Source organism: Rhinoraja longicauda, chromosome 8 (genome assembly GCF_053455715.1).
Source record: "Rhinoraja longicauda isolate Sanriku21f chromosome 8, sRhiLon1.1, whole genome shotgun sequence".
NCBI classification, from domain to species: domain Eukaryota; kingdom Metazoa; phylum Chordata; class Chondrichthyes; order Rajiformes; family Arhynchobatidae; genus Rhinoraja; species Rhinoraja longicauda.
This window is the reverse complement of record NC_135960.1, coordinates 72,862,910-72,882,279: the sequence shown is the minus strand read 5'-3', so window position 1 is coordinate 72,882,279 and position 19,370 is coordinate 72,862,910. Positions and strand designations below refer to the sequence as shown.

At 45.5% G+C, this 19,370-nt stretch overlaps 1 protein-coding gene across 1 annotated transcript in view; it reads right to left on the bottom strand.

The window, feature by feature from the left end:
- The window catches only part of dgkg (diacylglycerol kinase, gamma), a 389,823-nt gene that overhangs the window by 101,085 nt on the left and 269,368 nt on the right, over positions 1–19,370 (bottom strand). The window lies entirely within an intron of this gene.

The following is a 19,370-nucleotide window of genomic DNA, read 5'->3' as shown; positions in this document are numbered from 1 at the left end:
CTGAATCTCACAATCTACGACCTCAATCTAACATCATCGTCATGCAATGTAGTAAAAAATCAGAAATGCACGGAACTCAATATAATTAATTAAATCCATCACCAGACAAACTAACTATCCTGTGCAGGAAGGAACTGCAGATGCTGGCTTAAACCAAAGATAGACACAAAATGCTGGAGTAACTCAGAAGGGATATGGAGAAGGGTCTCGACCTGAAAGGTCACCTATTCCTTCTCTCCAGAGATGCTGCCTGTCCCGCTGAGTTACTCTAGCTGTTTATGTCAAACTATCTACCCTTTTTATTTGTAGGAAAAAAAGCTGCAGATGCTGGTTTAAATCGAAGGTGGACACAACAAAATGCTGGAGTAACTCAGCGGGTCAGGCAGCATCTCAGGAGAGAAGGAATGGGTGATGTTTCGGGTCGAGACCCTTCTTCAGACTGTTGTATCGATTGGAAAGGTTTAGAGGGATATGGGCCAAACGCAGGCAAGTGGGACTAGTGCAGATGGGCATCTTGGTCAGCATGGACAAGTTGGGCCGAAGGGCCTCTTCCCGTGCAATATGACCCTATGGTGCCTATTGTGGATGTTACAGCTAGAACTTAGTGAACTGTTGTAGGAAGGAACTGCAGATGCTGGTTTAAACTGAAGGTAGACACAAAATGCTGGAGTAACTCAGCGGGTCAGGCAGCATCTCTGGAGATGCTTCTCCATTCCTGTCCCGCTGAGCTACTCCAGCTGTGCATGTCACACTTGCTAAGCCCCATTGCACAGGTGACCGTAATACTGAAGTAAAGCCAGGTCACGTATTCACAGCAGAACCTTCTTGCAGAAAATTCTGCACGGATGTCAATGGTTAAAAAAAGCTTCATGAAGTTCATTTGAGGACATTCCTTTTTAGAAATTGCGTTTTTAGCAGCCGTTTGTTATATATAAAACATCCTGGGCGACAAACATGAAGAAAGCACACGTGTAATAACACCTTTTATAAACGATTACCTCAGCAGAAAACAAGAACACAAGTCATTGGAAGACAGTAACGTTTGATTCAATTTAGCATTTTCCTGTCCTACTGTGCAATCAATCCAACATTTTACCAGTGACACAGTCCATTCAAGAGTAAAAATAATATTTTTTATTGAACGGTAGAAGTTGCACACTTCAAGTGTTGTCATCCTGCTCGCAAAAGTCACAGGTGGGACGTCAGTCTGACAACAAGGTCATAAGATCATAGGTGATAGGAGCAGAATTAGGCCACTTGGCCCAATCATGTCTACTCCGCCATTCAATCATGGCTGGTCTATCTCTCCCCCTTAACCCCATTCTCCTGCCTTCTCCCCATAACCTCTGACACCTGACAATGTACGATACAATATGATAGAACTTTATTTATCCCAGGAGGGAAATTGGTCTGCCAACAGTCATGAAACGCAACAAGATACAAGAAACATGAAATCAAAGTGAGGAGTGGAAAGTGCAGGATTGGGGATGTGCAAAGATTGGGGAGGGAGGTGGGGGCATCAGTCTACCCCATGACAGAAGGGGGAGGAGTTGTGCAGTTTGATAGCCAAAGGGAAGAAGGATCTCCTGTGGCGTTCTGTGCTGCATCTTGGTGGGACCAGTCTGTTGCTGAAGGTGCTCCTCAGGTTGACCAGTGTGTCATGGAGGGGGTGAGCTGTATTGTCCAGGGTGTCCACATTATGTCCTTCACTTGGATGCAGGTTGCAATGAAATCAGGGAGGACTCTCCCTTAAAGACCGCTGAAGCTACAGGTCAATTAACACCAGGACCCATACACTTTTCGTAACAAATGCTACTAAAAACAGAACCCCGAAGGAAAATAGATGAGTTAAGATGTGGATGAAGAGTCTAAATTTCAAAGTCCCTGAAGGCAGGTACAAGAATTACAATGCACAATTACCTGCCTCACAATGCACAATTAGTTTAGTTTAGAGATACAGCGCGGAAACAAGCCCTTCGGCCCACCGGGTCCGCGCCGACCAGCGATCCCCGCACACTAACACTATCCTACACACACTAGGGACAATTCTTTACATTTACCAAGCCAATTAACCTACAAACCTGTACGTCTTTGGAGTGTGGGAGGAAACTGAAGATCTCGGCGAAAACCCACGCAGGTCACAGGGAGAACATACAAACTCCGTACAGACGGCACCCGTAGTCGGGATGGAACCCGGGTCTCCGGCGCTGCATTCACTGTAAGGCAGCAACTCTACCGCTGCGCCACCGTGCCGCCCCAATTACCTGCCTTGTTGACTGCAATTCAGGAAGTAAGCCAACTTACTTTACTGATTCTGCCAATGTTGAGCAGGCTACAAAGTGAATGGATGCATCAGAATGTCAACAGTGACTTGCTTCAAGTGGAGCGAGCCAGCATTAGGTAAAGAGTTGTGGAGGAGGCAGGAGAATGGGGTTAAGAGGCATTAAAGAGATCTTTCATGCAAAGAGTGTTGAACATATGAATACTCTAACAGTGGGTGTAGTGGAGTCAAATCCAATTACAACATTTAAAACGTATTTGAACAGGTACTTGGATAGCATAGGAAGGAACTGCAGTTGCTGGTTTAAACCGAAGATAGACACACAATGTTGGAGTAACTCAGCGGGACAGGCAGCATCTCTGGAGAGAAGGAAAAGGTGACGTTTCGGGTCGAGACCCTTCTTCAGACTGAGAGTCTGGGGAAAGGGAAATGAGAGATACTGATGGTGATGTAGAGAGATATAGAACAAATAAATGAAAGATCTGCAAAAAAGGTAACGATGATAAAGGAAAGAGGCCATTGCTAGATGTGGGCTAGGTGAGTGCTGTAGGAATGGCGCAGAGTGATACGGGCCTAATGCAGGCAAGTGAGATTACCATGTATACATGTCAAGGTCAGCTTGGACCAGATGGGCCAACAGGGCCCATTTCTGTGCAGCATGTTTCTATGATAACACATTTTGCCTTTTGTTAAGCTGGGGAAGTGGTAGACCTTGTTGCAATCTATACTGCAAAAGTGTTGTAGGAAGGAATTGCAGATGCTGGTTTAAACCAAAGATAGACACAAAATGCTGGAGTAACTCAGCGGGACAGGCAGCATCTCTGGATAGAAGGAATGGGTGACGTTTCAGGTCAAGACCCTTCTTCAGAGTGTGTCTATCTTCTGTTTAAACCTGGCTACACAACCTGATACTGTTAGTTGAAGAAAGGTCTCGACTCGAAATGTCACCCATTCCTTCTCTCCCGAGATGCTGCCTGACCCGCTGAGTTACTCCATCTTCTGCAAAAGTGTCACGTATTTAAGCAAGAGGCTGTGATATTATTCTGTGGGACACGAGCTTATTAAAAAAAAATCATATTGTTTCTTTCATCGAGGTGATGAGGATACTAGATACTTAAATTCTGAATTGAAGATACTTAAGGTCTGAAGAAGGGTTTTGACCTGAAACATCACCCATTCCTTCTCTCCAGAGATGCTGCCTGACCCGCTGAGTTACTCCAGCATTTTGTGCTTGCCTTCGATTTAAACCAGCATCTGCAGTTTTCCTTCCCTAGATACTTAAATTCGGTAATTTCAAAATCTGCATGTCCTGAACTGAAGCCTTTCCATGTTAAACGATCCAAAATGTTTCAAAATAATAATAGTCACAATAATTGTAATATTCTATTAACGTGAGAGTTTAGATGTTCAGAATGTGAACAATCCCAGCTGGTGCAATGTGTAGTTTCCATAAATGCCGCTCCCACACCAAACATCTCGAATCTCATCCTGAAGCCCATAAAAAAAATCAAATTAATTATCTAATATCCATAAAAAACCCTCAAACTTGTCTTTGATGGATATTAATGCAATTCCTCTTTAATGGTATCAATTGAAGTGGAATTAATTACTTTCATAGAAGAATTTGCCACACATCAAACATCCAGAGGATAAAAAAAGGATTTGAACTCCAGCAGTGTTGAGAGAATAACAAAGCTCCAATGAGCCAGTTTGTCTAAAACACAAAGCCTCCGTGATAATTGAATATTATTGCTCTGGCTTCTTATTGCCTTTGGCTTCTGTTCAAGGCTGTGTTTCTCCTCTGCCTAAATTCCGATCAGCAGCTTGGGGGTCAAGGGATCACGATTGGAGCAATGATGAATGAGTAAAATCCAAACTCCAGTGGCAAGCGATGACATATTTTACAGAACTTGGCAAACTACCAGGTGAGTATCTGCTTATGAATGGATGAGAATCATTCACAAAGAATGCTTTTACTGAATGGCTGTGTGGTGAGCTTGGCACTGCACACGTTGTCTATTACACACAATAACTTCATGAGTACAATAGAAAGCATCCAGATTGGAGCTCCCTGCTATCTTGTGCCATTAAAAGCAAAACAATTAGTTAATTACAATGAAATAATTTAAGTATGGTCAAAAATATTAATTTTTCAAATTCAAAAATATCCATTTTGAAATGATCTGAAATTCTATGTCAATTACTGCTCTTGATTTGCTTATTTGGTATTTGTCCTAATCTTGATTAGAACAAATTGGAATATGACAGTGTAGATAGGAATAGGATTAAACAGGAATATGATGTGTGCGAAGGAACTGCAGGTGCTGGTTTAAACTGAAGATGGACACAAAAAGCTGGAGTAACTCAGCGGGTCAGACAGCATCTCTGGAGAGACGAAATAGGTGAAGTTTTGGGTCAGGTCCCGACCCAAAATGTCACCTATTCAATAGACAATAGACAATTGGCCATTCGGTCCTTCAGGCCAATGGTCAATGATCATTCAATAGACAATAGACAATAGACAATAGGTGCAGGAGTAGGCCATTCAGCCCTTCGAGCCAGCACCGCCATTCAATGCGATCATGGCTGATCACTCTCAATCAGTACCCCGTTCCTGCCTTCTCCCCATACCCCCTCACTCCGCTATCCTTAAGAGCTCTATCCAGCTCTCTCTTGAAAGCATCCAACGAACTGGCCTCCACTGCCTTCTGAGGCAGAGAATTCCACACCTTCACCACCCTCTGACTGAAAAAGTTCTTCCTCATCTCCGTTCTAAATGGCCTACCCCTTATTCTTAAACTGTGGCCCCTTGTTCTGGACTCCCCCAACATTGGGAACATGTTATCTGCCTCTAATGTGTCCAATCCCCTAATTATCTTATATGTTTCAATAAGATCCCCCCTCATCCTTCTAAATTCCAGTGTATACAAGCCCAATCGCTCCAGCCTTTCAGCATACGACAGTCCCGCCATTCCGGGAATTAACCTAGCGAACCAACGCTGCACGCCCTCCATAGCAAGAATATCCTTCCTCAAATTTGGAGACCAAAACTGCACACAGTACTCCAGGTGCGGTCTCACCAGGGCCCGGTACAACTGTAGAAGGACCTCTTTGCTCCTATACTCAACTCCTCTTGTTACGAAGGCCAACATTCCATTGGCTTTCTTCACTGCCTGCTGTACCTGCATGCTTCCTTTCATTGACTGATGCACTAGGACACCCAGATCTCGTTGAACTCCCCCTCCTCCTAACTTGACACCATTCAGATAATAATCTGCCTTTCTATTCTTACTTCCAAAGTGAATAACCTCACACTTATCTACATTAAACTGCATCTGCCATGTATCCGCCCACTCACACAACCTGTCCAAGTCACCCTGCAGCCTTATTGCATCTTCCTCACAATTCACACTACCCCCCAACTTAGTATCATCTGCAAATTTGCTAATGGTACTTTTAATCCCTTCGTCTAAGTCATTAATGTATATCGTAAATAGCTGGGGTCCCAGCACCGAACCTTGCGGTACCCCACTGGTCACTGCCTGCCATTCCGAAAGGGACCCATTTATCCCCACTCTTTGCTTTCTGTCTGTCAACCAATTTTCTATCCATGTCAGTACCCTACCCCCAATACCATGTGCCCTAATTTTGCCCACTAATCTCCTATGTGGGACCTTGTCGAAGGCTTTCTGAAAGTCGAGGTACACCACATCCACTGACTCTCCCTTGTCAATTTTCCTAGTTACATCCTCAAAAAATTCCAGTAGATTTGTCAAGCATGATTTCCCCTTCGTAAATCCATGCTGACTCGGAATGATCCCGTTACTGCTATCCAAATGCTCAGCAATTTCGTCTTTTATAATTGACTCCAGCATCTTCCCCACCACTGATGTCAGACTAACTGGTCTATAATTACCCGTTTTCTCTCTCCCTCCTTTCTTAAAAAGTGGGATAACATTTGCTATCCTCCAATCCACAGGAACTGATCCTGAATCTATAGAACATTGAAAAATGATCTCCAATGCTTCCACTATTTCTAGAGCCACCTCCTTAAGTACTCTGGGATGCAGACCATCAGGCCCTGGGGATTTATCAGCCTTCAGTCCCATCAGTCTACCCAAAACCATTTCCTGCCTAATGTGGATTTCCTTCAGTTCCTCCATCACCCTAGGTTCTCCGGCCCCTAGAACATTTGGGAGATTGTGTGTATCTTCCTCAGTGAAGACAGATCCAAAGTAACGGTTTAACTCGTCTGCCATTTCTTTGTTCCCCATAATAAATTCCCCTGCTTCTGTCTTCAAGGGACCCACATTTGCCTTGACTATTTTTTTCCTCTTCACGTACCTAAAAAAACTTTTGCTATCCTCCTTTATATTATTGGCTAGTTTACCCTCGTACCTCAACTTTTCTCCCCGTATTGCCTTTTTAGTTCACTTTTGTTGCTCTTTAAAAGAGTCCCAATCCTCTGTCGTCCCACTCTTCTTTGCTATGTTATACTTCCTCTCCTTAATTTTTATGCTGTCCCTGACTTCCTTTGTCAGCCACAGGTGTCTCTTACTCCCCTTAGAGTCTTTCCACCTCTTTGGAATAAATTGATCCTGCAACCTCTGCATTATTCCTAGGAATACCTGCCATTGCTGTTCTACCGTCTTCCCTGCTAGGGCCTCCTTCCAGTCAATTTTGGCCAGCTCCTGCCTCATGCCTCTGTAATCCCCTTTGCTATACTGTAATACCGACACTTCCGATTTTCCCTTCTGCCTTTCCATTTGCAGAGTAAAACTTATCATGTTGTGATCACTGCCTCCTAATGGCTCTTTTACCTCTAGTCCCCTTATCAGATCAGGATCATTACACGACACTAAATCCAGAATTGCCTTCTCCCTGGTAGGCTCCAGTACAAGCTGTTCTAAGAATCCATCTCGAAGGCACTCTACAAACTCTCTTTCCTGGGGTCCATTTCCAACCTGATTTTCCCAGTCTACCTGCATGTTGAAATCTCCCATAACCACCGTAGCATTACATTTTTGACACGCCAATTTTATCTCCTGATTCAACTTGCACCCTATGTCGAGGCTACTGTTTGGGGGCCTATGGATAACTCCCATTAGGGTCTTTTTACCCTTACAATTTCTCATTTCTATCCATACTGATTCAACATCTCCTGATTCTATGTCACCCCTTGCAAGGGAATGAATATCATTCCTTACCATCAGAGCAACCCCACCGTGATCATGGCTGATCATCCACAATCAGTGCCCCGTTCCTGCCTTCTCCCCATATCCCTTGACTCCGCTATCTTTAAGAGCACGATCTAACTCTCGCTTGAAAGCATCCAGGGAACTGGCCTCCGCTGCCTTCTGAGGCAGAGAATTCCACAGCTTCACAACTCTCTGAGTGAAAATGTTTTTCCTCATCTCCGTTCTAAATGGCCTTACACCTTATTCTTAAACTGTGGCCCCTGGTTCTGGACTTCCCCCAACATTGGGAACATGTTTCCTGCCTCTAGCGTGTCCAATCCCTTAATAATCTTATATGTTTCAATAAGATCCCCTTACTCCTGGGGATATTCCTTATCCTCAGAGATGCTGTCTGACCCGCTGAGTTCCTCCAGCTTTTTGTGTCTAAATAGGAATATGAAATCATTCAGAGACAAAATAGAAGGGCATTTCCCAGGATTCAGTCTATTGCATGAGCCACAAGGTGTTCCTCCTGGCCAGATGATGTGTAAGGATGTCAGTGCCATAGGATATATAAAACACATCATATTAAACACAATATGATAATAAGCACAAGTATAAACGTAGACAAATGCACCGTAATGCTACGGCAGAACTCTTGCATGAAATTGCACGATTTAAAGCCGGAAGAAAATATTTTGCATTCTGGAGAACAAAGCAGCTGCAGTTCAATTGTACGAAATAAGAGACAATGCATTGTTTAACTGAAGTGTTGAGAGATTGTGTTAATAGAACATCGGCTTACATTGTGAAAGATTACTCTGCACCAGGTGCAAGGCTTCTCAACACATAGGAATAAAAAAATATTGGTGTTTGCTTCTTAGGTTGTGGCTAGAGAACACTGCGAAAATTGCTAAATTGCTAACACTGCTAAAAAAAGTCTGAAGAAGGGCCTTGACCCTAAACGTCACCTATTCCTTTTCTCCAGAGATGCTGCCTGACCCGCTGAGTTACTCCAGCTTTTTGTATCCATCTGCAGCTAAAATGGAAATGGTTTTGCTTCACAAAGCCAGAGTGACTGTTCCTGAGCACTTTGTGTCCATGATAGAATTTACAGCAGATTCACAGCTAAAACACACAAGCAACTTCCTTCACAAAATATTCTGAAAGTCTTTGTATGGCGGGGAGAAGAGCCATTTTATCTGACCCCATTGCATGCAAAATAATGCCCTAATGAGTATTTCCAGGATTTTAGTTTAATTCAGACTTTGCTTATCTGCAGTTCTTCCGATTTTGAATTCATCCAGTGCATCAATGTATCTTTGGTGCCGATGTGAACATTATAATTTCAACATCATAAATGGCCCTTCATAATTGTTCCCCTAGTTATTTAAGATTGGTCCACTGAAGTGCCTTCAGAAGTATTTTACTGCCATTACCCTCTGCAGTGGCAGTGAAAACAAACTAGAGGCCAAATCACAAAGCTGGTTCCTTCATCCTTATTGATGGTCTTGTTTTTTAAATATTGATGTGCGCTTTGACCCCTTTGTATAATACCATGCGAAACAAAATTCCTAAAATGCTTTATGTTTTCTAAAAATACCGGTGGAACAATTCCATGCTTGTTCAAAGCCATCATGCAGTTCATCCAAGTGTATATGTGGTTCAACGGTCTCTGTCAGCAGACCAGTTGCCGATATAGGTTGCAGCAAATGGATAATTTAAGTTATAGCGCTGTCTGTTTTTAATCATGGATCATCCATCTCTGCATAGACAATAGACAATAGGTGCAGGAGGAGGCCATTCGGCCCTTCGAGCCAGCACCACCATTCAATGTGATCATGGCTGATCATTCTCAATCAGTACCCCGTTCCTGCCTTCTCCCCGTACCCCCTTACTCCGCTATCCTTAAGAGCTCTATCCAGCTCTCTCTTGAATGCTTTCAGAGAATTGGCCTCCACTGCCTTCTGAGGCAGAGAATTCCACAGATTCACAACTCTCTGACTGAAAAGGTTTTTCCTCATCTCCGTTCTAAATGGCCTACCCCTTATTCTTAAACAGTGGCCCCTGGTTCTGGACTCCCCCAACATTGGGAAAATGTTTCCTGCCTCTAACGTGTCCAACCCCTTAATAATCTTATACGTTTCGATAAGATCTCCTCGATAAGAAAACGAATGGGTGATGTTTCGGGTCGAGACCCTTCTTCAGACTTGGCATTTTGTGCCTAATACTCTACTGATATGTTCTCAATATACTGAGCAATCGAGTGTCCATACCCTCTCAAGGAGAACTCTTCATAGATTCACTGTGCCCTCATCTCAGTTGTGAAAGGCTGATCCCTCGTCCTGAGACTTTGACCACTGGTTCTGGACGTGTCAGCCAAGGAAAATAGCCAACTATCCCACTCCCAAATAAGGGACAAGGTGACGTCACCGCCCCGCGCCCCACGTGACCTCACCCAGCCAGCGGCCACTTGCTCCTGCTCCACCAATGGCGGCCGCCCGGGCCGGGAGGCGGGTTGCTATGCAACCTCCATTAGGCGGCACCTGGGCCTCCGGGCCTCCGGGCCTTCACTGTTCGGACGTACACTGTCTGGACGTACCCTTTCCGGACCTACACTCTCCGGACCTACAGCATCAGGGCCTACAGTGCCCAGACCCACAGCGTCCGGGCCTACAGTGTCCCCCGGGCCAAATACAGGACAAAGGCGGTCCCGTACGGGACAAACCAAATACCTGATGTCCCGGTTAATACGGGACAGTTGGCAACCCTATCCCCATATCTAACCTGTAACAGTTTCCAATGTTTAGTGAGACCAACGTTCATTCTTCCAAACTCTTTGAGCCATGGCCACGTCTGCTGAATTTCTTGGACAAACACCCCATTCCAGGAGTCAATCTGGTGCACCTGTATGACACACCATCTGTTGCAAGCACATTGTTCTTTGGGTTGGGGGACCAGACTTGTACACAACATCCCAGATGCAGTCTCACCAGGACTCTGCAGCAAGACATCTTTAATTTGGTACTGACATCACCGTTGCAGTAACGGCTGACAGACGTAATTCCTACTTGTTGCACCCGCACATTAACTTGAGTGCTTCATGTATACAGGCATGCGGATTCCTCTGAACACATATGTCTCTCAATCTTTCGCCATTTAAAAAAGCCTGCTTTGCTACTTTGTCCAACCAAAATGAACGATCCCAACACTTTTCCACATCATATACAATTTGCCACCCCTTGCCTATTCATTTAGCCTGACTATATACTGATCAGCCAAAATATCACCACTGACAGGATAAGTGAATAACATTGATTATCTTGTTACAATGGCACCTGTCAAGGGGTGGGATATATTAGGCAGCAAGTGAACAGTCAGTTCTTGAAGTTGATGTGTTGGATGCAGGAGAAATGAGCAGGAGTAAAGACCTGAGCGACTTTGACAAGGTCCAAATTGTTATGGCCAGACGACTGGGTCAGAGCATCTCTGAAATGGCAAGGCTTGTGGGGTGCTCCTGGTCAGCAGTGGTGAGTACCTTACGACAGTGGTCCGAGGAGGGACAAACCACAAACCGGCGACAGGCAGGGTGTTGGGCGCCCAAGGCTCATCGATGCGCGAGGGCAACGAAGGCTATCCCATCTGGTCCGAACCGACAGAAGGTCGACTGTGGCACAAGTCACAGAAAATGTTAATGGTGGTCACGGGAGGAATGTGTCACAATACACAGTGCATCGCACCCTGCTGTGTATGGGGCTGCACACGGAGGGCCAACAGCATATTAGGCAGGTGGGCATAATGTTTTGGCTCATCAGGTCATAGCGTTTTGGCTGATCGGTGTATAACTGGCACATAGAAACATAGAAAACAGGTGCAGGAAGAGGCCATTCGGCCCTTCGAGCCAGCACCGCCATTCATTGTGATCATGGCTGATCATCCACAATCCGTAACCCGTGCCTGCCTTCTCCCCATATCCCCTTGATTCTGCTAGCCCCTAGAGCTCTATCTAACTCTCTTTTAAATTCATCCAGTGAATTGGCCTCCACTGCCCTCTGTGGCAGAGAATTCAACAAATTCACAACTCTCTGGGTGAAAAAGTTTTTTCTCACCTCAGTTTTAAATGGCCTCCCCTTTATTCTTAGACTGTGGCCCCTGGTTCTGGACCTCATGCAATTTCCTCACAACCCAAATTACCACTCATCTCAGTACATTCAGTGAACTAACTGTATCACACTTTAATTCCTCATCAAAATCACTGCCAATAGCCTGTGAATGCTGGAGCCCTGGCAACAATCCCCATAGCACCCCATTAGTCCCAGCCTTCCAACCATGAAATTACCAACCTCTCTGTACTCTGTTTCTGTCCATTAACTAACCCTCAGTTCATGCTAGCATATTATTCCCCAATCCCATATGCTCCAATAATCTTTTTTACCACATCTTGTCAAAGGCCTTCTAAAGGGCCTGTCCCACGTAGGCGATTGTTTAGGTGACTATAAGTGACTAGGCTGTCGCCACACTGTCACCTGTACGGTCATGAGTCGTCTCCGAAGAGTCGTAGCGTTTTTCTGGTCGCCGCTGGATTTTGAGATGTTTAAAAATGTTTGGCGACTGTTGCTTTGGCGCCAATGATCGTAGCTTGACGTCCCCTGACGTGGGCGCTGTCGTGGGTTGTCGCCAGGTGACGTAGGTTGTCGCCGGCGCTAACTTCGGTGAATTCCATTGGCGACTACCTACGTCAACCGGTGACAGGTACCGGCGTCAAAACCGGAGGCCAAAATGACGTGAACTGTCTTCAGTTGTCGCCGACACGGTCGTAGCTTGTCGCGGGTAGACGTAGGTTAACTTCAGTTGTCGTAGGTTGTCCCCAGTGTGGTCGTACGAGCGGTCGTAGGTGGACGTCCTACTCGCGACAATTGGGTCGCCGGTTATCGGTAGCTTGCCGTAGCTTGACGTTGACTAGGTGGTAGGTTGTTGTGGCTTGTCGTAGACATTATCGTAGGGGGGGTCCAGTCGCCGGTTTTTCGGCGACCTGCTACGACTATGACAGTCGCCTAAAAAATTGCCTAAGTGGGACAGGGCCTTAAGAGTGAAAAAAAAGTACATCTACCCGCTCCCTTTTATCTCTGTTGCGAGTTGCAATCTAACAAGATTCTAACACATTTTCCTTCCATAATTGACTTCCCAATCATATGACGATATTTTAAATTCTCTGCTATCACTTCCTTAATAGACTCGAGCCTTTCTTACAATGGATGCCAGGCTAATTGGTGTATCTTCCCCTCATTCTTCTCTCTCTCTCTCTGTACTTAAACAGTTGGATGACAAAGACTTCAATTTGAAGGGGCAGTTCTAGAAATCATGGAGCTTTGAAAGATGGCAACCAGGACATCTGCAATTCCCATAACCTCTCCTTCAAATCCCTAGAGTGTAGATCATCAGGTCCTGGGGAGTTGCTGCTGGAAGTTTCTTCCGTTTCTCCAATCATGTTATTATTGTGATTTTTCATCATTGCCTGTCTGCTTATGATATCGGAGGCCCACCTAATGATCAGCCATGATTGAATGGCAAAGTAGACTTGATGACCCGAATGGCCTAATTCGGCTCCTATCATTTGTACAGGGCCCTAGTGAGACCGCACCTGGAGTACTGTGTGCAGTTTTGGTCTCCAAATTTGATGAAGGATATTCTTGCTATTGAGGGCGTGCAGCGTAGTTTACTAGGTTAATTCCCGGAATAGCGGGACTGTCGTATGTTGAAAGACTGGAGCGACTAGGCTTGTATACACTGGAATTTAGAAGGATGAGAGGAGATCTTATCGAAACGTATAAGATTATTAAGGGGTTGGACACGTTAGAGGCAGGAAACATGTTCCCAATGTTGGGGGAGTCCAGAACAAGGGGCCACAGTTTAAGAATAAGGGGTAGGCCATTTAGAACTGAGATGAGGAAAAACTTTTTCAGTCAGAGAGTTGTGAATCTGTTGAATTCTCTGCCTCAGAAGGCAGTGGAGGCAAATTCTCTGAATGCATTCAAGTGAGAGCTAGATAGAGCTCTTAAGGATAGTGGAGTCAGGGGGTATGGGGAGAAGGCAGGAACGGGGTACTGATTGAGAATGATCAGCCATGATCACATTGAATGGTGGTGCTGGCTCGAAGGGCCGAATGGCCTCCTCCTGCACTTATTGTCTACTGTCTATCACTTATGACTTAATAACCTAACACTTTGACCCACCTAACTCTGGACCTCCTGTTCTGGGTTGTTTCCTGTGCCTTCTGTGAAGCCAATCATACCCAATTTATTTAATGCGCAGGAAGGAACTGCAGATGCTGGTTTACACCAAAGATAGACACAAAATGCTGGAGTAACTCAGCATGTTAGATGGCATCTCTGGAGAGAAGGGATGGGTGATGTTTCGGGTCAAGACCCTTCTTCAGAGTGTGTCTATCTTTGGTTTAAATATTCCTACACAACCTGATACTGCTAGTTGAAGAAGGGTCTCGACCCGAAATGTCACCCATTCCTTCACTCCCGAGATGCTGCCTGACCCGCTGAGTTACTCCAGCATTTTGTGTCTACCTTCGATTTAAACCAGCCTCTGTAGTTTTTTTTCCTACACTGCTCGTTGACTTTCTGAGACAAGTCCTTTTTCTCCATGGCCTTTATCCCCTCCCTTAGTATTACGGCCAGCTCTCCTTCAGTTCCATTCTGCCTCTTTCTAAAAGTGAACTATTTTTTACTATTTACTCCCCATCCTCGGTAATGTTGTAATCTTGCCTCTGTACTAGCTGTTGGATCAGACTTTTTGACATTTGTGTCATTAATTTGCTCATCTTACTGTGAGTATTCAGATAAAGAGCCGTTAATGTAATCTTTTTACCCCACTCTGTCTCTAATTGGAGGTATGGTTATACTTTGTATGCTCTGTTCCATCGTGACTCATTCTAAAAAGTTAGATGGCATCTGTTACTATTACCATTTCACTCCTCTGTGTCCTTCCCTTAATTCTTTAATTTCTAAATGTACTCTCTCCAAACCCCCCCTGCCTACCTATCCTGTCTATTTCCTCCCCTCCCTCCCTTCCTCTCCTCCCTCCCTCTCCTCCATCCCTCCCTCCCTCCATACTTTTCCAGTTAAAACCCTGTTCATTTGTGTTCATTCAAGGAGATCCATTGAGTGGATACCGGTCCCACCCTGATTCAGGTGAAGCCAGTATCAATGGAATGGACCCCCTTTTACCCATCTATATACTAAAACTCTCATTTGTTTGTTTGTTTGTTCCTGAACTACAGCTAAAACAGTACACGGGGGAGGGAGGGAGAGGAGAAGGGGGGTTGAGGGGGATGGGGTGGGGGGAGGGGAAGGGGGGAGGGGTAGGGGAGGGGGAAGGGGAGGGAGGGGAGGAGGGGGGGAGGGGGGGAGAGGGTGCTGCACCAAAGCAGGAGAAGTTTGGGCCCAACGGGTCCACTTGGTCGAGTACTTCATAAATCTAAACTAATTTTCCCCACACTATTTTCTGAAGTGCACATCCAACTCTTTAACCATCTTTACTCTGTACCAATTTGCATTTGGTTCAGGTAGTAATCAGGATTTGCGGTTCTGATTTTTAATTTCATACTTAGCAGAACTGACATCTTCGTCCAATGTATATAACTGGATTCCATATGGACCATGACAACTTGGTCTTTCCCATGCTACTCCAAGTTTCCCTCTGGTCTGATCTGCTTAACCCTGGCAGATTATGACGCTCCAGTTATGAAGATTATTAATCCAGATTATGAAGATGGGGAAGAGCATGTCAGGATTCAGATGGAAGGTAAGTGAGTGGGCCAAGAACTAAGCTGTTTGGTTGTAACGGTCCTTTGGTTTCCCATATGCCTGACATCTTTCACCACAACTTCTCCTCACTTGCTAGTATCAGCTTCTGACGTGAGATACTTGCAGAGAATCTGTACATTTTGAATCCTTATGATATTCTCTCATATCACAGAGAGATTGCTTGATCGCAGCGGGCGAGAGACTTAAAAGCAAGTCAGACTTTCCTTTCATTGGAGATCCGGATCACATGAAAATCTGAATCTGAATCAGATCTGAAGAAGGGTCTCAACCCGAAACGTCACCCATTCCTTCTTCCCAGAGATGCTGCCTGTTCCGCTGAGTGCCCTTGAGGATATCAGCAGACTGCTAACCCAAGACTTGGAGAGGATGGAGGAGTACGTCACCTTCTGGCGACTTCGCCCCGACCCATCTAAGACAACTGTCACTGCCTTCCACCTCAGCAATCGGCTCGCCAACGCAAAGCTCCGAGTGTCCTTCTGTGGTAAGCCGGTGAAGAATGAGGAATTCCCCAAGTACCTCGGAGTCACCCTGGACCGCACCCTCACCTGTCGTGAACACCTGAAGAGGGTGGCTGATAAACTGAAAGCAAGGGTCAACATCATCAGGAAACTTGCAGGCAACAGCTGGGGATCCAATGCACACGCCCTCCATACTGCAAGCTTAGCCCTAGTCTACTCAACAGCCGAGTTTTGCTCAACAGCTTGGGCTAATAGCTGCCACACCAAACCAGTTGACACTGTCCTTAACTCTGCAGTGCGGGTCATCACAGGGACGCTTAAGTCAACACCTCTGCAGTGGCTCCCTGTCCTCTCTCACATCGCCCCTCCCAGCATACGCAGAAGGAAGAGGATGTTGACAGATTGGTGCACCATCGAGCCCAACCCTGACCTTCCAATCCACGCTGACTTGAACAATCTGCCCAACATGCCCCTGAAGTCCCACAAACCCTTCTGGTCTTCAACCGAATCCCTGGAAGACTTTGACCCCAAGACTGAATGGCGCAGAGACTGGAAAGATGCCAACACCAACAAAGGAGAGGTGATCACAGACCCCACAGTGAGACCACCGGGATTTGACCTCCATCGCAAGCAGTGGCCAACTCTGAACAGGATCCGCACCCTCCATGCAAGAACAGCCCATCACCTGCACACGTGCGGGGTGACAGACAGACAGCCCTGCTTGCCACTGCGGATATCCAGACCAGACCATCCCACACACCGTGAATGACGGCTCACTGAGGCTTTGCCCTGGTGGCATCAAGGCCATGCACCCAACTGATGCTGCCCTGGCCTGGATGTCTACCCTTGGCCTACAACTTTAGGCTGTGCACGCCATACGCAAGAAGAAGACTCCAGTGTTTTGTGTCGATCGCCAGACAAATACTGTTTCCAGCAGAGCTGTACTGAAGAGAACACAAATCAGGCCGATATTTTTATCCTCTCCTGTCATTAGCGACTTAGAGATGAGATCAACTTGAAGCCAGACTTCATGTGACCCCAATGAGTTCCTTGGCTTTGGCAATCCATAACAGGAACCTGAGGATTTGCTTTTCCTCCTTCAGGCGAAACTGTCTCACTGTAACATTTTTGCTACTCACAATAAAAACATCCAAATGAACAAAGCTGTTCTTGAAAGCTGTTTAGTTTAGTTTAATTTAGTTTAGAGCAATAGTGCAGAAACAGGCCCTTCGGCCCACTGGGTCCGCGCCGACCAGCGATCCCCGCACACTAACACTATCCTACACCCACTAGGGACAATTTTTACATTTACCAAGCCAATTAACCTACAAACCTGCACGTCTTTGGAGTGTGGGAGGAAACTGAAGATCTCGGAGAAAACCCACGCGGGTCACGGGGAGAACGTACAAACTCCGTAGTGGGGATGGAACCCGGGTCTCCGGCGCTGCATTCGCTGTAAGGCAGCAACTCTACCGCTGCACCACCGTGACCGCCCTAATTCTGTTGTAATTGTAAATACAATCAACTGCTGATTAGGGACGAGGGAACCAATGGGAATTTATTTTTGTCAACTTCTCAAATTTAAGTGACATTTCTTGAAGTTAACTTTGAATTGAGACAATTAATTAAAAGGTCTCAGCTGAAGTCAAATGTCTTAGCTCCATGTTTTCTAAGTGGAGCCTTTAACTGAGTGTTTGTAAAAAGCTGAAAGAGGAAATGGGTCCCCCCAGCCAAAAAGTGTTCCAGCTCTGGAAAATCATTCCTAACTACTGTTCTGAGGGTTGTGAAATTTCCTGGAAGCAAAGCAACACAGATTCTTAGTATCGCTTACAAGTTGATACAGTATGAGCGAAGCCGGCTAAAATAGGCGCATTAGTTCATGAAATCACGAATACACAGCCGGAAAGAACATGTGGCCATGTGTGAAACAGTGACCTGCAAACAGCACAATCAGGTTCCTTTAAATAAATCTGCAGACTGCTCGATTAAAATTGAAGGGCAGGATGGTTGGTTTAATTAACAAAATGAAGACACCCCAGCGATATTTTACAACCAGATTCAAGTTTGAGACTACAATAATTATGACAAATAAATACTTTATGACAAATACTTTATGACAAATAAAGCTCTGTTATACTGTTATACTGTTATACAATGTGTACGAAAAAAACTGCAGATGCTGGTTTAAATCGAAGGTAGACACAAAATGCTGGAGTAACTCAGCGGGTCAGGCAGCATCTCTGGAGAGAAGGAATGGGTGACGTTCTGGGTCGAGACCCTTCTAGTCTGCAGAAGGGTCTCAACCCGAAACGTCACCCGTTCCTTCTCTCCCGAGATGCTGCCTGACCCGCTGAGTTACTCCAGCATTTTGGTGTCTACCTTAAGACTACAACGCGTTGTAAACATTGTGCTGGGCAGATAGATATTGAGCAACATCTTAAATAATTCTCCTTTACTTTTTAGGTGTAATTAGCACCTTTTTAGTAATACAACGATTCGCAGCATGCCTTGGGCAAGTATTTAGAGAGAACACAATGGGTGTTTTTCGTGAACAGCTGCAGTTATTCATTCCCTACCCAGATGGTAGCCATTAGGGAGGGGCCTGGTGAAATATGATTTCAAGTTCAAGGAAATTGGAAGTCATTTTTTGGAATTGTTTTTAATAGATTGATGTGTCAGTAAATCACATCTTAAGCAAAGTGCATAACCTTTGCAAAGAACTTCATTCAGTTCAGATTTAGAATGTGGAGTGAATAATGCAAGGTAGGCCGCATTGATTTACCAGCCGTTCCTGATTGCTGCTTTCCACATTTTACACAGAAGATTCTCGGTTGCGAACGGTATGTCCATTGACATTTGTACTCCATTGACATTCATGCTCCAAGTTTAGGCCATTCTCGGGAAACGTTCAAAAGGTTTACAACCAATACTTTTACCTAGGGTTGCCAAGTTTCTCACCCCCAAATGAGGGACAAAAGGTGAATTTAGAAGGATGAGAGGAGATCTTATCGAAACGTATAAGATTATTAAGGGGTTGGACACGTTAGAGGCAGGAAATATAAGAAAATAACTGCAGATGCTGGTACAAATCGATTTATTCACAAAATGCTGGAGTAACTCAGCAGGTCAGGCAGCATCTCGGGAGAGAAGGAATGGGTGACGTTTCGGGTCGAGACCCTTCTTCAGGCAGGAAACGTGTTCCCAATGTTGGGGGAGTCCAGAACCAGGGGCCACAGTTTAAGAATAAGGGGTCGGCCATTAGAACTGAGATGAGGAAAAACTTTTTCAGTCAGAGAGTTGTGAATCTGTGGAATTCTCTGCCTCAGAAGGCAGTGGAGGCCAATTCTCTGAATGCATTCAAGAGAGAGCTAAATAAAGCTCTTAACGATAGCGGAGTCAGGGGGTATGGGGAGATGGCAGGAACGGGGTACTGATTGAGAATGATCAGCCATGATCACATTGAATGGTGGTGCTGGCTCGAAGGGCCGAATGGCCTCCTCCTGCACCTATTGTCTATTGTCTATTGTCACTGCCCTTCGTCCCACGTGACCTCACCCAGCCAGCGGCCTCGTGCTCCCGCTACACCAATGGCGGCCGCCCGGGCCGGGAGGCGGGT